Below are 13,045 nucleotides of genomic sequence, written 5' to 3'. Positions count from 1 at the left end.
AGGATGGGTCAGCAAGTTTGCAGACGACACAAAGGTCGGAGGTGTCGTTGACAGTGTAGAGGGCTGTTGTAGGCTGCAGCGGGACATTGACAGGATGCAGAGATGGGCTGAGAGGTGGCAGATGGAGTTCAACCTGGATAAATGCGAGGTGATGCATTTTGGAAGGTCGAATTTGAAAGCTGAGTACAGGATTAAGGATAGGATTCTTGGCAGCGTGGAGGAACAGAGGGATCTTGGTGTGCAGATACATAGATCCCTTAAAATGGCCACCCAAGTGGACAGGGTTGTTAAGAAAGCATATGGTGTTTTGGCTTTCATTAACAGGGGGATTGAGTTTAAGAGTCGTGAGATCTTGTTGCAGCTCTATAAAACTTTGGTTAGGCCGCACTTGGAATACTGCGTCCAGTTCTGGGCGCCCTATTATAGGAAAGATGTGGATGCTTTGGAGAGGGTTCAGAGGAGGTTTACCAGGATGCTGCCTGGACTGGAGGGCTTATCTTATGAAGAGAGGTTGACTGAGCTCGGTCTCTTTTCATTGGAGAAAAGGAGGAGGAGAGGGGACCTAATTGAGGTATACAAGATAATGAGAGGCATAGATAGAGTCGATAGCCAGAGACTATTTCCCAGGGCAGAAATGGCTAGCACGAGGGGTCATAGTTTTAAGCTGGTTGGTGGAAAGTATAGAGGGGATGTCAGAGGCAGGTTCTTTACGCAGAGAGTTGTGAGAGCATGGAATGCGTTGCCAGCAGCAGTTGTGGAAGCAAGGTCATTGGGGTCATTTAAGAGACTGCTGGACATGCATATGGTCACAGAAATTTGAGGGTGCATCCATGAGGATCAATGGTCGGCACAACATTGTGGGCTGAAGGGCCTGTTCTGTGCTGTACTGTTCTATGTTCTATGTTCTATGTAATTACATTTCACTCTGTCACTGCGTCCCATTTCACTCAGTCACTGCGTCCCATTTCCATCAGTCACTGCATCCCATTTCCCACTGTCACTGCATCCCATTTCCCAGTCACTGCATCCCATTTCCCTCAGTCACTGCATCCCATTTCCCTCAGTCACTGCATCCCATTTCCTCAGTCACTGCATCTCCTTTCCACAGTCACGGCAATTACATTTCACTCTGTCACTGCGTCCCATTTCACTCAGTCACTGCGTCCCATTTCCATCAGTCACTGCATCCCATTTCCCACTGTCACTGCATCCCATTTCCCAGTCACTGCATCCCATTTCCCTCAGTCACTGCATCCCATTTCCTCAGTCACTGCATCTCCTTTCCACAGTCACGGCAATTACATTTCACTCTGTCACTGCGTCCCATTTCACTCAGTCACTGCGTCCAATTTCCATCAGTCACAGCATCCCATTGCCGTCAGTCACTGCATCCCATTGTCCTCAGTCACTGCATCCCATTGTCCTCAGTCACTGCATCCCATTGCCCTCAGTCGCTGCATCCCACTTCACTCTGTCACTGCATCCCATTTCACTCATCTGGATAGTACTCACTTATTACCTTCCCACCTACCTTCCCCAGCACCTCCTCCCCCTCCACGCTATTTGTTTCTGAGCTCCCTTCCACCCTCCATTTCTCAGGAAGGGTCCTGACCCAAAACCTCAACTTTCTTGAGCCTCTGATGCTGCCTGCCCTGCTGTGTTCCTCCAGCTCCACAATGTGTTATCTCAGACACCAACATTGGCAGGTCTTACCATCTGGATAACTCATTCTCACCTTGCAACAAGTGATTTCTCGTCATTTTCTTTTCAGATTACGCATGTACATGTATATACATAAATATACATATAACACTTTTATGCCTGAACCACTAACCTAGAGGATATTTTAAAAGAGTCTCTTCATATCTGCATGCAAGAAAAATCATCAAGGTCATGACTTTCATTTTAGGAATAACTCGAACATTCAAAGTACTCACAGTCAGTGTCCCATTTCCTTGACCAGTCAATTTGATGTGAATCTTTCTTCCAAGTGGAAACTATAACAGCAATTATATTTGAGAATCAAACTCTTCATTGCATCACCAATATTTCCTTGTCTGTTTGAAACGTAAGATAATGAAATCATCATGGACAGATTGGCCAACAATGTAATCTAATGTGTGTTATGGCAACTGAAAATCACAACCATTGAAGTGATCTTTAAAAAGCTGTTGTCATACAACAGAGCACTTTTTGAGGTGCAGTGATGAACATACTTCCTGAGATGCAAATAATATATGCCCAATTAATTCCAAAGAATAACTTGACAATTAAAAAGCTAAAAATCTCTTTACATTGTGATGCTTGTCAGATTGCTATTAGTCAATGGAAATCGTTCAGAACAATTATTTATTCCCAGATGAAAAGGAAGTGTATACATTTCATTTTCACATTTCATTCAAGAGAGAAAAAAAACACCCTTATGAATGCATTGTCAAACAAGAAGACTCACTAAAAAAGTTACTTGGCCCATTGAATTTCCTCCATCATTCGGTGAGGTCATTGTTGATCACATTGCATTTATCATGATACAACATTTCCACCAAACCCTCCTTGTAGCTAATACATTCCAATCCAAGTAACATCCTGGTAAATCTCTGTTTCTCTGTCATGCCTTGTCTTTCGAAATATTTTTGAGTCATCTACAAATTTAGCCACAGCACATGCACCTCTTTCCTCCAAGTCATTAATAAACAAGCACAAGAGCTGTGGTTCCTTCAGCGCGACCTCATTTCTTACTGACAAGCCAACCCTGGCATCTCTGTCCATTTGTATCAGACAGAATGGGAACTGAAGATGCTTCAGAATCCAAGGTAACAAAGTGTGGAGCTGGATGAACACAGCAGGATGAACACACAGAAGTAGAAGGGTCTAGGCCCGAAACGTCAGCTTTTGTGCTCCTGAGATGCTGCTTGGCCTGCTCTGCTCATCCAGTTCCACACTTACTTATCTCTGTCCATTTGCCTGTTCTTTCTATCGGACATGAATCATTGGATATTAAGTTCCTAACACTTACCCCTAACAACCTTGTCTCTGTGATACCCAGAGTGATGTATCTGTCAATTTCAATGCGCACCACAAACTCATTCACTTAGTTTCATACACTCCCTGCAATTAAATACAACATCTTCAGTCTGGCATTTACAGCCACCCTTCTTATCTGCTGCACCTGAAGTGAGAGTCATGAACATTTCCAAACTTTTTGTCCTATTACTTGCTCTGGAAACTTTGCTGAGCACTTACCAGCTTCTAACTTTTTCCATAATTTTCCATGCAACTGCGCTCACCCACTCCAGGCATTTTATTTTAGCGCCCAACCCCGAGACCTTGCTCTGTATTTTGCCAGGAGACTTGTCCCAATATGATTCTCGTCGAGCCGATACCACCAGAACAACTCCCTCCTTCCCCGTACCGATGCCAATGTCCCATGAATTCAAACACATTTCTGCCATGCCACCGTTTGAACAATGCATTTACATCTATAAATTATGCTCACACCGTGCCAAATTGCTCAGATAGTAATCCAGAGATTATTACCATTCTGGTTCTGCTTTCTCACCTCAGCACCTTGGCGCTCATAATCCCTCAGCAGAACCTCTTTCCTCTTTCTTCCATATCAATGGTACCTGTGTGGACCACAAAAGCTGGATTTCTACTCCCCCCACTTCAAGATCCTTTGTAGCCGAGATGGAATATCCTGAACCTGGGCACCAGGCAGGCAACACTACTTTCGAGACTCTCGATCCTCATCACAACCAACAGTGTTCATTCCCCTAACTATACCACCTCTGATTATAACTACATTTCACTTTTTATCTCCTCTGGAATGTCCCCCTGTACCACAGTGCTACAGTCAGTTTACTCATCTTCCCTATACCCTGCACTCTCATCCACACAGGAAGAAAGAATCTCAAACCTGTTAGATAAGATCAAAGGCCAAGGTTCCTTCTGCACTACATCCTGGATCCTTCCACCTGCCCTGTTCTTTGTCACACTCTCACGTCTCTGGCCACTGACCGAGTTTCAGCTAGTTAATCTAAGGTGTGTGACTGCCTCCTGAGGCACAGCATTCCCCGGTAACTGTCCCCCACATGATTTGTTGATTGGTAAAAACTGAGATTCCAGTTCATTAACCCTGAGCTGGAGTATGGGGTCTGACCACTACCCCGTCACGTAGGTATAAATCATCGTCTGGCCTGGCATCTCCATTTCAATTACTTCGATCTTAATTTGATTTGAAAACATTCTGGTCTTTTAGTTTGTAGCCTGTAAATATTTCTCCGATTTACTTGCAATCTGAAAGCTACCGATAATAGATTCTTAAACCAGAAGCGATCACCAACCAATGAGCCTGGTTCACCCTCTGGGTCCCTGATTCTGGCTTCAATTTACCCTGTCTCAAAAAAAAATGCTTACAAACTATCAGGCAAAAAAAGCAAGCAAATGGCACCTCTTACACTCTGCACTGACTTACCGCATTGCGACCAAGTTCCCCAAAATATATATTCACTTGGTGCATTTCACTCGAGATGTGATCTCTCCTTCCAGAACGTGCAAAGCATACTGATCCAAAGCAATATACTACCTTCAAAACCTCAGCTCTCAGCTTATTACTTTTGAGTACATTCTCAAATGCTTTCTCCAAGTCCAAACACAACACATTTACTGGTTTTCCTCTATTAATTCTCCTCCCAAAACTTCCTCCAAAAACCCAAACAAATTAGCCAGACATAATTTCTCTTTCAGCAGGCTATGGTGATTCTGTTTGATTAGATTCTGATTTTCCAAATGTTCTGCTATTATTTTCTTCATAGTTGATTGCCACATATTTCCAACAATAGATGTCAGGCTGTTTCGATTGTAGTTATCTTCTTTTTGCCTCTCTCCTTTTTCAATAGGGACGTCACATCGGCATTTTTCCAGCCCTCAGATGCTTCTCTAGAATCTAAACCTTTTTGGGAAATTACAATCAATGCATATACCGACTCTGAAGCTCATTGTTTAGAATCTTAGAAAGTCAACCATCACGGCAAAGAGTCTAATCTGCTTTTACTCCATTAGATTGTCTATTGCTACTTCTCTAATGGTAGTGATGGTGTGGTAGTGATGTGTTTAATTCCTCCCTGTGTTCTGTAGTAATAAGGGGATCCTTGAAGTATCTTCCACTGTAAAGACTACCCTTCTCTCATTGTGGTTGTTCCTTGATTTAAAAATTAACCTGGCCATCTCAGCCGAGCATATAATTAATGGCATTACCTCTAAAACCTTCTCTGCTAAAGTGTACAATAAATTGCTACAACCTGAAAGAAGTAATTCTTCCCCTAAATTAATAGGCAACCAATTTGAAAATATGGCCTCTGGTCATAAAATCTTTCACAAATAGGAGTAATCTCTACGGATATACACTATCAAGTCTCTTAAGCATCTTAAATGTTGAAAAAATGAGATTTTCTTCAAACTTATAAACTCCAATGAATGTAGCCCAACTTTCCTAAGCATAGCTGTAAAGACTACCCTTTTCTCATTATCACTGATAATGGGAAGCTCAGATGCTGGAGAATCCAAGATAACAAAGTGTGAAGCTGGATGAACACAGCAGGCCAAGCAGCATCTCAGGAGCACAAAAGCTGACGTTTCAGGCCTCGACCCTTTTCTCATTATCATTGTTTCTTGATTTAAAAATTAACCTGGCCGTTACAACCTCGCATATGATTAATGGCATTACCTCGAAAATCTTCTTGGCTAAAGTGTTCAATAGATTGCTACAACCTGAAAGAAGTAATTCTTCCCTGAATTAATAGGCAACCAATTTGAAAATGTGGCCTCTGGTCGTAAAATCTTTCACAAATGGGAGTAATCTCTACGGATATACACTATCAAGCCTCTTAAGAATCTAAAATGTCGAAAAAATAAGTTTTTTTCAATCTTATAAACTCCAATGAATGTAGCCCAACTTTCCGAAGCATAGCAATCCCCTCCGCCATTTCCGAAATCAACCCAGTCAACATGAGGTGTACGGCCTCCGCAGCACTCGCTCTGTGGCCGTACATGACTTGTAAGTTACCATCCTGCTGCTACGTCTCTACTTCTATTTACGATGCAGTCCTCCGTCCATCCGAACATACTACCCTTGAACACATGGGCTCTTTTCTTTTGAGACACCTTACGAGCTGTAGCTTATCAAATGCTTTGTTGAAATCTCAATGTCAACTGGTGGTCCTTCATCAGTAATGTTTGTTTCCTTCTCAAAGCACTGTAGCAAGTTTGTCAAGTATTATTTCCCCGTTATGAAAGGATGTTAACTCTGTAGGATGTTATAGCACACTCAGTACCCTGTTATTTCATCTTTCATTGCCGGCATGAACATCTACCCAGGTTGACCTAAATTGGCAACACTTGCTTACTATTTTGTCCAAGTATCTTTGTAATAATGGTGTTATGTTCACAATCTTTCAATCCTCTGAGAATTTTGCACAATCTAAGGATTCTTGGAAGATTATCATCAGTGCCTCCATTGTATCTGTAGCTGCATTGTTCAACATGAGAGGATACAACTCATCATACCCCTTGGACATTTTCTCTACTGATTGGAGTCATGTTTGGAATTTGAAATCTCAATGTCAACTGGTGGTCCTTCATCAGTAATGTTTGTTTCCTTCTCAAAGCACTGTAGCAAGTTTGTCAAGTATTATTTCCCCGAAATGAAAGGATGTTAACTCTGTAGGATGTTATAGCACACTCAGTACCCTGTTATTTCATCTTTCATTGCCGGCATGAACATCTACCCAGGTTGACCTAAATTGGCAACACTTGCTTACTATTTTGTCCAAGTATCTTTGTAATAATGGTGTTATGTTCACAATCTTTCAATCCTCTGAGAATTTTCCACAATCTAAGGATTCTTGGAAGATTATCATCAGTGCCTCCATTGTATCTGTAGCTGCATTGTTCAACATGAGAGGATACAACTCATCATACCCCTTGGATATTTTCTCTACTGATTGGAGTCATGTTTGGACTTCTGTGCAGTGACATTCACTTTTAATAGTTTGCTAAATACTACCAGGAACAGAAATTGTGATCCAGCTGCAACTAAGCTAAAGCTTTCGGCACAGAAGAAAGTCTTTGAATTCATTATGACCCAAATAACTCCTGAAAAGGGCAATACAATTTGCCTCAGTCAATAAATGTTCTTTCTCCAACATCCTGAGATGCATTATCTGTATTTCTTCAAATTTACCACAGAATCTGTTTCAATCACCCTTTCAGCAATACGCATGACAACAATTCGGCATTCTTCGTCCCCCTGTAGCCTCTGTTGCACATGTGCATTGTTAGCTGATTATTTGTTTGTGTGCTTGCTTTTTTGCTCAAATGGATAAAGGTAAGTTCGTGTTCTTTTGTCATCAGAACTCTTGCCTCCTCACTCTCATCTTCCTTGTTTTATCCCTCTGCTGGAATATTTAATTTGTCGACATATCTGAAATATGTTGTCGAATGGATTGGGTTTTGTGCCATTGCATTCCCCAAAGCCCATCGACCCATCCTGTTGCTTGTTCTAACAGTTATTATCTTGCAGAGTGGAAAATGCAGTTTGAAAGCAATGGAACATTATTGATGAACAAGTTGATGCATAAATTGCTGCGATCTTCCAAACTACAAACTCACCTTCAATTCTTTCTCGGTCAGAGCATTATGCTGGCGCACATGAATCGTGTTCTCAATGGGACTTCCAAAACCATGGAATTGAATTTGCATGTTGATTTCTTCTTCCCTCTTCAGAAATGCAATGTCGTATCATGATGAAGCTTCCAAGGCAATGATTGTGTCCTTCAATGAAGGGAAAAGTGACTTTTAGATTCATGGAAATATTTCAGTACTTCCACATGCATGAAATGCAAACATTCTCCCTGCATGCTGACCCAAGTCCGCAAGACTAGGGCATGACCCAGTCTCATTTTATCGTATCTTTCTGATTTTACATGCCACGGGATAATCATTGCAGTGTAACAGAAATGTTGATCATGGAAATTTATCAGTGTTTTAATAAATAATGGCAAATTTTCAACATCTTGCAAGTGTATGAAGGCTCAATCTCATGACACCTTGCCTGCTGCACAAAGACATTCTTACACTGCTTTGAGTGTTAGGGCTCAAACAAAACACAATCATTACACAAATGCATCAACACGCCACTTTCAATAGGATCTGGCGCAGGCTTGGAGGGCCGAAGCGCCTGTTCCTGTGCTGTAATTTTCTTTGTTCTTTGACCAGATAAAAAGGAAAAGGGAGGTGTATAACAGTCATCAAGGGAACAAGAGTCCCTGTGGACGCACGAACGTCAACCAGGCCAACATCCCCAGCACTGAGGCACTGACCATCCTCAATCAGCTACAATGGGCTGGACACTTCATCTGTATGACTGACACGAGACTCTCCGCATGTTCTCATCCCAGCTTCAAAAAAGCAGGCGAGACCCAGATGTGCAGAGGAAGCACTCGGTGATAAACTCAAGTCCTCAATGGTGAAGTGCGACATTCCTGCAGACACCTGGGAATCGCCGGTCTCAGACGGCCTAAAGCCTGAAGAGCACCTGGGAAGGCATCAAACACTTTGAGGCTTGCCTTTGGAAGCAGCGGAAGCCATGCAGCCACACCAACACCTCCCTCACCCCTTCCCACGACTGCCTTCTGCCCCGAGTGCAACAGAGCCGATGGTAGCTGCATCGGTCTGTGCAGCCGGTGATCAATTCAGCCTGAGAGTGGGAGAGTGTCATCCATATCTGCGAGAAACCACCATGATGATGATGATGTATAGTGTGCAGGGGCATCTCGTCATAGCAATTCAGAGAACAAATACAGGGCAACAGAACGCTGGTGACCAAGATTAGGATGAGGGAGAATCTCAAAATCTTCTACAAGTGTCTCAGAGGGAAAGAGAAAACCCAGGGAAAACCAGGTCTCATTAGGGATGAAGAGGCAAATGAATGGTTTGAACTGGAGGGCAATGTCAGGTGTTAAACGACAATTTCACATCAGCTTTTACATGTGAGAAGGAGCACACAATTCTCGGACAGAATTAACAGAGAGTGGGGAGATGTTAGGTGTTTTGGTGAATTTAAAATTGGACAAATCCCAGGTTTGGATGAGGTGTATGCCACGATGCCCAGGGAGATGAGAGAAAACATTCCACTCGCCCTCATACAGAGATTTCAAAAGTAACAAAGGACTGGAGAACAGGTAACATAGTTCCACTTATCAAAATGCGTGACAAACATAAAGCAGAGTATTTCAGACCGGTGAGTATCACATCAGTAGATAGGAAAATATTGGAGAAAATTCTGAACGGCAGACTTAATTTCCATTTCAAGAAGTGGGGTCTGATCAGCGACCGTCAGCATAGCTTTGTCAGAGGGAGGTCACGCCTCACAAACTTAGATGATTCTTTCAAAGAGGTGACGGAGTGTGCAGATGGGAGTTGATGTAATGAAAATAGATTTCAGCAAAGACTTGGACAGGGTCCCAAATGGGAGCGTGGCAAAGAAGGTAAAGCTTGGGGGGTCCAGGAAAATACAGCAAGTTGAATCCAAAGTTACAGATTGGTCAAATGAGCAGGTCAACGGTAGATGGAATGTTAACCCTGATCAATAAGGCAATTTGGACAAACTAACAAGGCAAGGAATCATTCAAAGAAATGCCAGGACACTAGGAAGATCAGAGGAATGGTGTGATCTTGGGGTGCTTGTCCACAGATTCCTGAACATGGAATGGCAGCTTAAAAGGACAGTTCAGAAAGCACATGGCTCAAGAGCTGTACAGGACTTTGGTTAGGCCCCAGCTGAAGTGCTCAGTGCAGTTCTGGTCACTCCATTATAGAAAGGAGGTGTTTGCATTTGAGCACGTGTGGAGGACATTCATCAGGATGTTCTGAGGGGGTGAAGCATTTTAACTCTTGGGAGAGTCTGGATACGTTTGCGTTAGCAATAACTGCTAATGCTGGAGTCTGAGATCACACAGTGTGGAGCTGGAGGAACACTGCAGGCCAGGCAGCATCACTGTTGCCGATCTCTGATTAAAGGTCTCGGCCTGAAACATCAGCTTTTGTGCTCCCGAGATGCTGCTTGGCCTGTTGTGTTCAGCCAGCTCCACACTTTGTTCTCTTGGATTCTCCAGCATCTGCAGTTCCCATTGTATCTAGCATCACTGTTTTATCTGGATAAGGTTGGCTTGTTTTCTTTCGAGTAGAGAAGGTTGAAGGAGGTCCTGAAAAAATTGTTTAGATTAATATGGGTAGGGGCGAGGTAAAAAGAAGGTCCATAATGGGGTCGGTCGGGGGGCGGTGGTGGTAGAGGAAGAGATACATACATTTAAGCTAAAAGCTCAGAAGGAATTTCAGGAAAGAAAAGACACCCAGAAGGTGCTGGGGGGTTGGAATTCATTGTCTGGGACTTCAGTCGAGGTGGATAATCTTTTCACATTAAAGAAAAAGGGTTGGTACAGCACTTAAAATGAAATAACATTCAAGGCAATGGGCCTATTGCTAGAACATGAGCCGAATGTCAACTTAGTGTGGGTTCAGTGGTTACAGACACAATGGAATGAAGTGCTTGTTCAATTCTGTAGAATTCTCTGATTCTATGATTCTGGAGCAGGGGACAGTGAGTGGACAGCACGGGACAGTTCACCTATCTTCTCTTTTATCCATCTTCTATCTGCCTCCGCACTTCTCCCTATTTTTTACAGAATCCCCTTCTCCTCCCCCATTTTTGAAGAAGGGTCTCGATCTGAAACGTCAGCTTTCTTGCTTCTCTGATGCTGCTCGGCCCGCTGTGTTCATCCAGTTCTACACCTTGCTCTCTCAGATTCTCCAGCATTGGCAAGTTCCTACTATCTCTTGAGGAAACTTACTTGTTTTTGCACCCAAACTGTGGTGAGAATGTGGAACGCACCGACTGTGTGGGTGGTAGAGGCAGAAAGCATGATAACATTTAACAAGTCTGTGATTGGGCATTTGCGATGCCAAGGCATACAAGGCTCTGGGTCGAGTGCTGGGAAATGTGATGAGAATAGTTCGGGACTTGCATCTTGTGAGGGCACATACAATTTGCTGAAGGGTCTGTTCCATTGCCATAGCACTCTATTATGCTGTCCCTCAATGATCCTGTGACAAGCAAGTGAAGGTTTACAGAAACAGGTACTTTTCAAGGACAATGCCAAAAGGAAAAGTGATGCACAGGCAAAGTGCATGTAAGAATTTAACCAAGGATTAACACCATTGAAGAACTGGTATTTGTGCCAATGCACCAAACGTGCAGATGAAAATGCAGTGTCCAGTTTGATTGCAAACTGCAACAACCACCAGTTAGTAACATGATCCATGGAAATATCTGAATGCCTGTTGTTGTGATCTCAAGCATTTACCTGCGTCGAGTGAAATCCACCACCATAGTCCTGTTGCATCGTTAGCCACCTCGCAATCGGTGTTGCATAGTCAATATCATTCCTTGACAACGCTTGAAGCAAGGCATAAGCAGTGGTTTCCACAGTCATCGCAAAAGCCTGTGCTGCTTTGATTGGATACGGCTTCTCGTCCTCCAACAATGGAGGCTTTCCAGGAACCAACATCAGAATCTGTCATTTGAGAAAGGGATTAGCTGAGAATAAAGTTTACATCATATAGATTTTTGTTTGCATTTCACCAACACAACAATGGTTTTCTGGTCAAGATCCACCATTATCTCACCACTGATGTCTATAACATTCTCCATACTTCCCGCTCAGTGATGGGTCCTTTTGTTTGGGAAAAATAGGCACCTTCGAATGCAAATGAATCAAGATGAGCTTTTGTTTCTCATCAGGCTACATGGCAGTTATTACAAGATGTTACGAACAAAAGGTGAAGAGGCAGATGAAACCATTCATAGCATCAGTCTGGATGATCTTCTTGCCCTCATCCTGAGGAGGCATCACAGATCTTTACTTACACGCAATTCAAGTTATTTCATGCAATGACAAGACTGAATGTTCTGGATACTGCAAATGCCATGGCACCTGGCAGCATCCGACAAACTGTATTGGAACAATGTGCCCCAAGGTCAGCACACCAACAGTAAATGTTTTCCAGTACATTTTTAAACACTTGCGACACTCACATTTCAGAGAAAGATGACCTATCATGTAATAGTCAGACAAATTGTGCTGACCAATTATGGCCTCAATGTATTCTCAATCATCAGCAAAGTAATGCAACATCTGGATGACAGTGCTGTCAAACAGCTGCACACTAAGGTTCAGTTTACTTTTCGTCATGCCACACTTCTCGCAACCTCATTCAGGAGTTACCACAAATATGATCAGCGATCCTGAGCTTGAAAAGGAAGGAAAGTGCAATCTGTCATTTCCACCAAGCCAACTTCTGATTGAATGTGGTGTGAAGCAGAGGAATAGAAAATTGAGTCAGTGGCATTCACTGGATACCTGCACTGGTTGAAGTCATGTCTTCATTTGAACCAAATTGGAGACATGAATGTTCATTGAATATTGTCCAGGTGTCCAGCAGAATTCATGACTTTTCCAACAGTGAAATCAACAATGAGAAAATACAGTGAGACTTGGACAACGATCAGGCTGGGCCTGATAAACGATAAGTAACATTTGCACCACACAAGTGCTAAGCAGCAATCAGCTCCAACAAGAGAGAATATGACCATATCACAAAATTCCATGTCCTTACCTGAACATCATCCTTACATTTATTTTTAAATGTACAAGTGCTATCCAAGCCATGCAGGGCGATGGGCCAGGTGTTGGAAATGAGGTCAGAAAAATTCACTGCTTCTCTTTGACTGTCACAGAATCCGTGAGCTTAAGAATTTCATTCTCCTGTATTGTAGACTACTGAGGTGCTTGGCTATCCACTTCATCAAGGTTAACACTGATCTAAAACTAAACTGGGTCAGTTATCTAATCAGCAGTAGCCAGGTCCGTGGTACAAACCGCCCTGCTGTGGAACAGGGTCAGGCAAATCCAAGTAAGTGATTGTGGTT

The 13,045-nt window shown here is 42.9% G+C and overlaps 1 long non-coding RNA gene across 1 annotated transcript in view; it reads right to left on the bottom strand.

The window, feature by feature from the left end:
• The window catches only part of LOC132207940 (uncharacterized), a 61,002-nt gene extending 49,494 nt beyond the window's left edge, over positions 1-11,508 (bottom strand). The window contains exons 1-2 of the long non-coding RNA XR_009444027.1: positions 11,421-11,508; positions 1,938-1,997 (exon numbers count right to left, since the gene is read on the bottom strand). This is a non-coding gene — a long non-coding RNA (uncharacterized LOC132207940). The remainder of the gene's footprint in view (positions 1-1,937; positions 1,998-11,420) is intronic.
• Between the last annotated feature and the right edge of the window lie 1,537 nt (positions 11,509-13,045).

The sequence above is a fragment of the Stegostoma tigrinum genome, unplaced genomic scaffold (assembly GCF_030684315.1).
Source record: "Stegostoma tigrinum isolate sSteTig4 unplaced genomic scaffold, sSteTig4.hap1 scaffold_217, whole genome shotgun sequence".
NCBI lineage: Eukaryota > Metazoa > Chordata > Chondrichthyes > Orectolobiformes > Stegostomatidae > Stegostoma > Stegostoma tigrinum.
The sequence above is the reverse complement of the archived record's forward strand: the minus strand, read 5'-3'. Positions and strand labels throughout refer to the sequence as shown.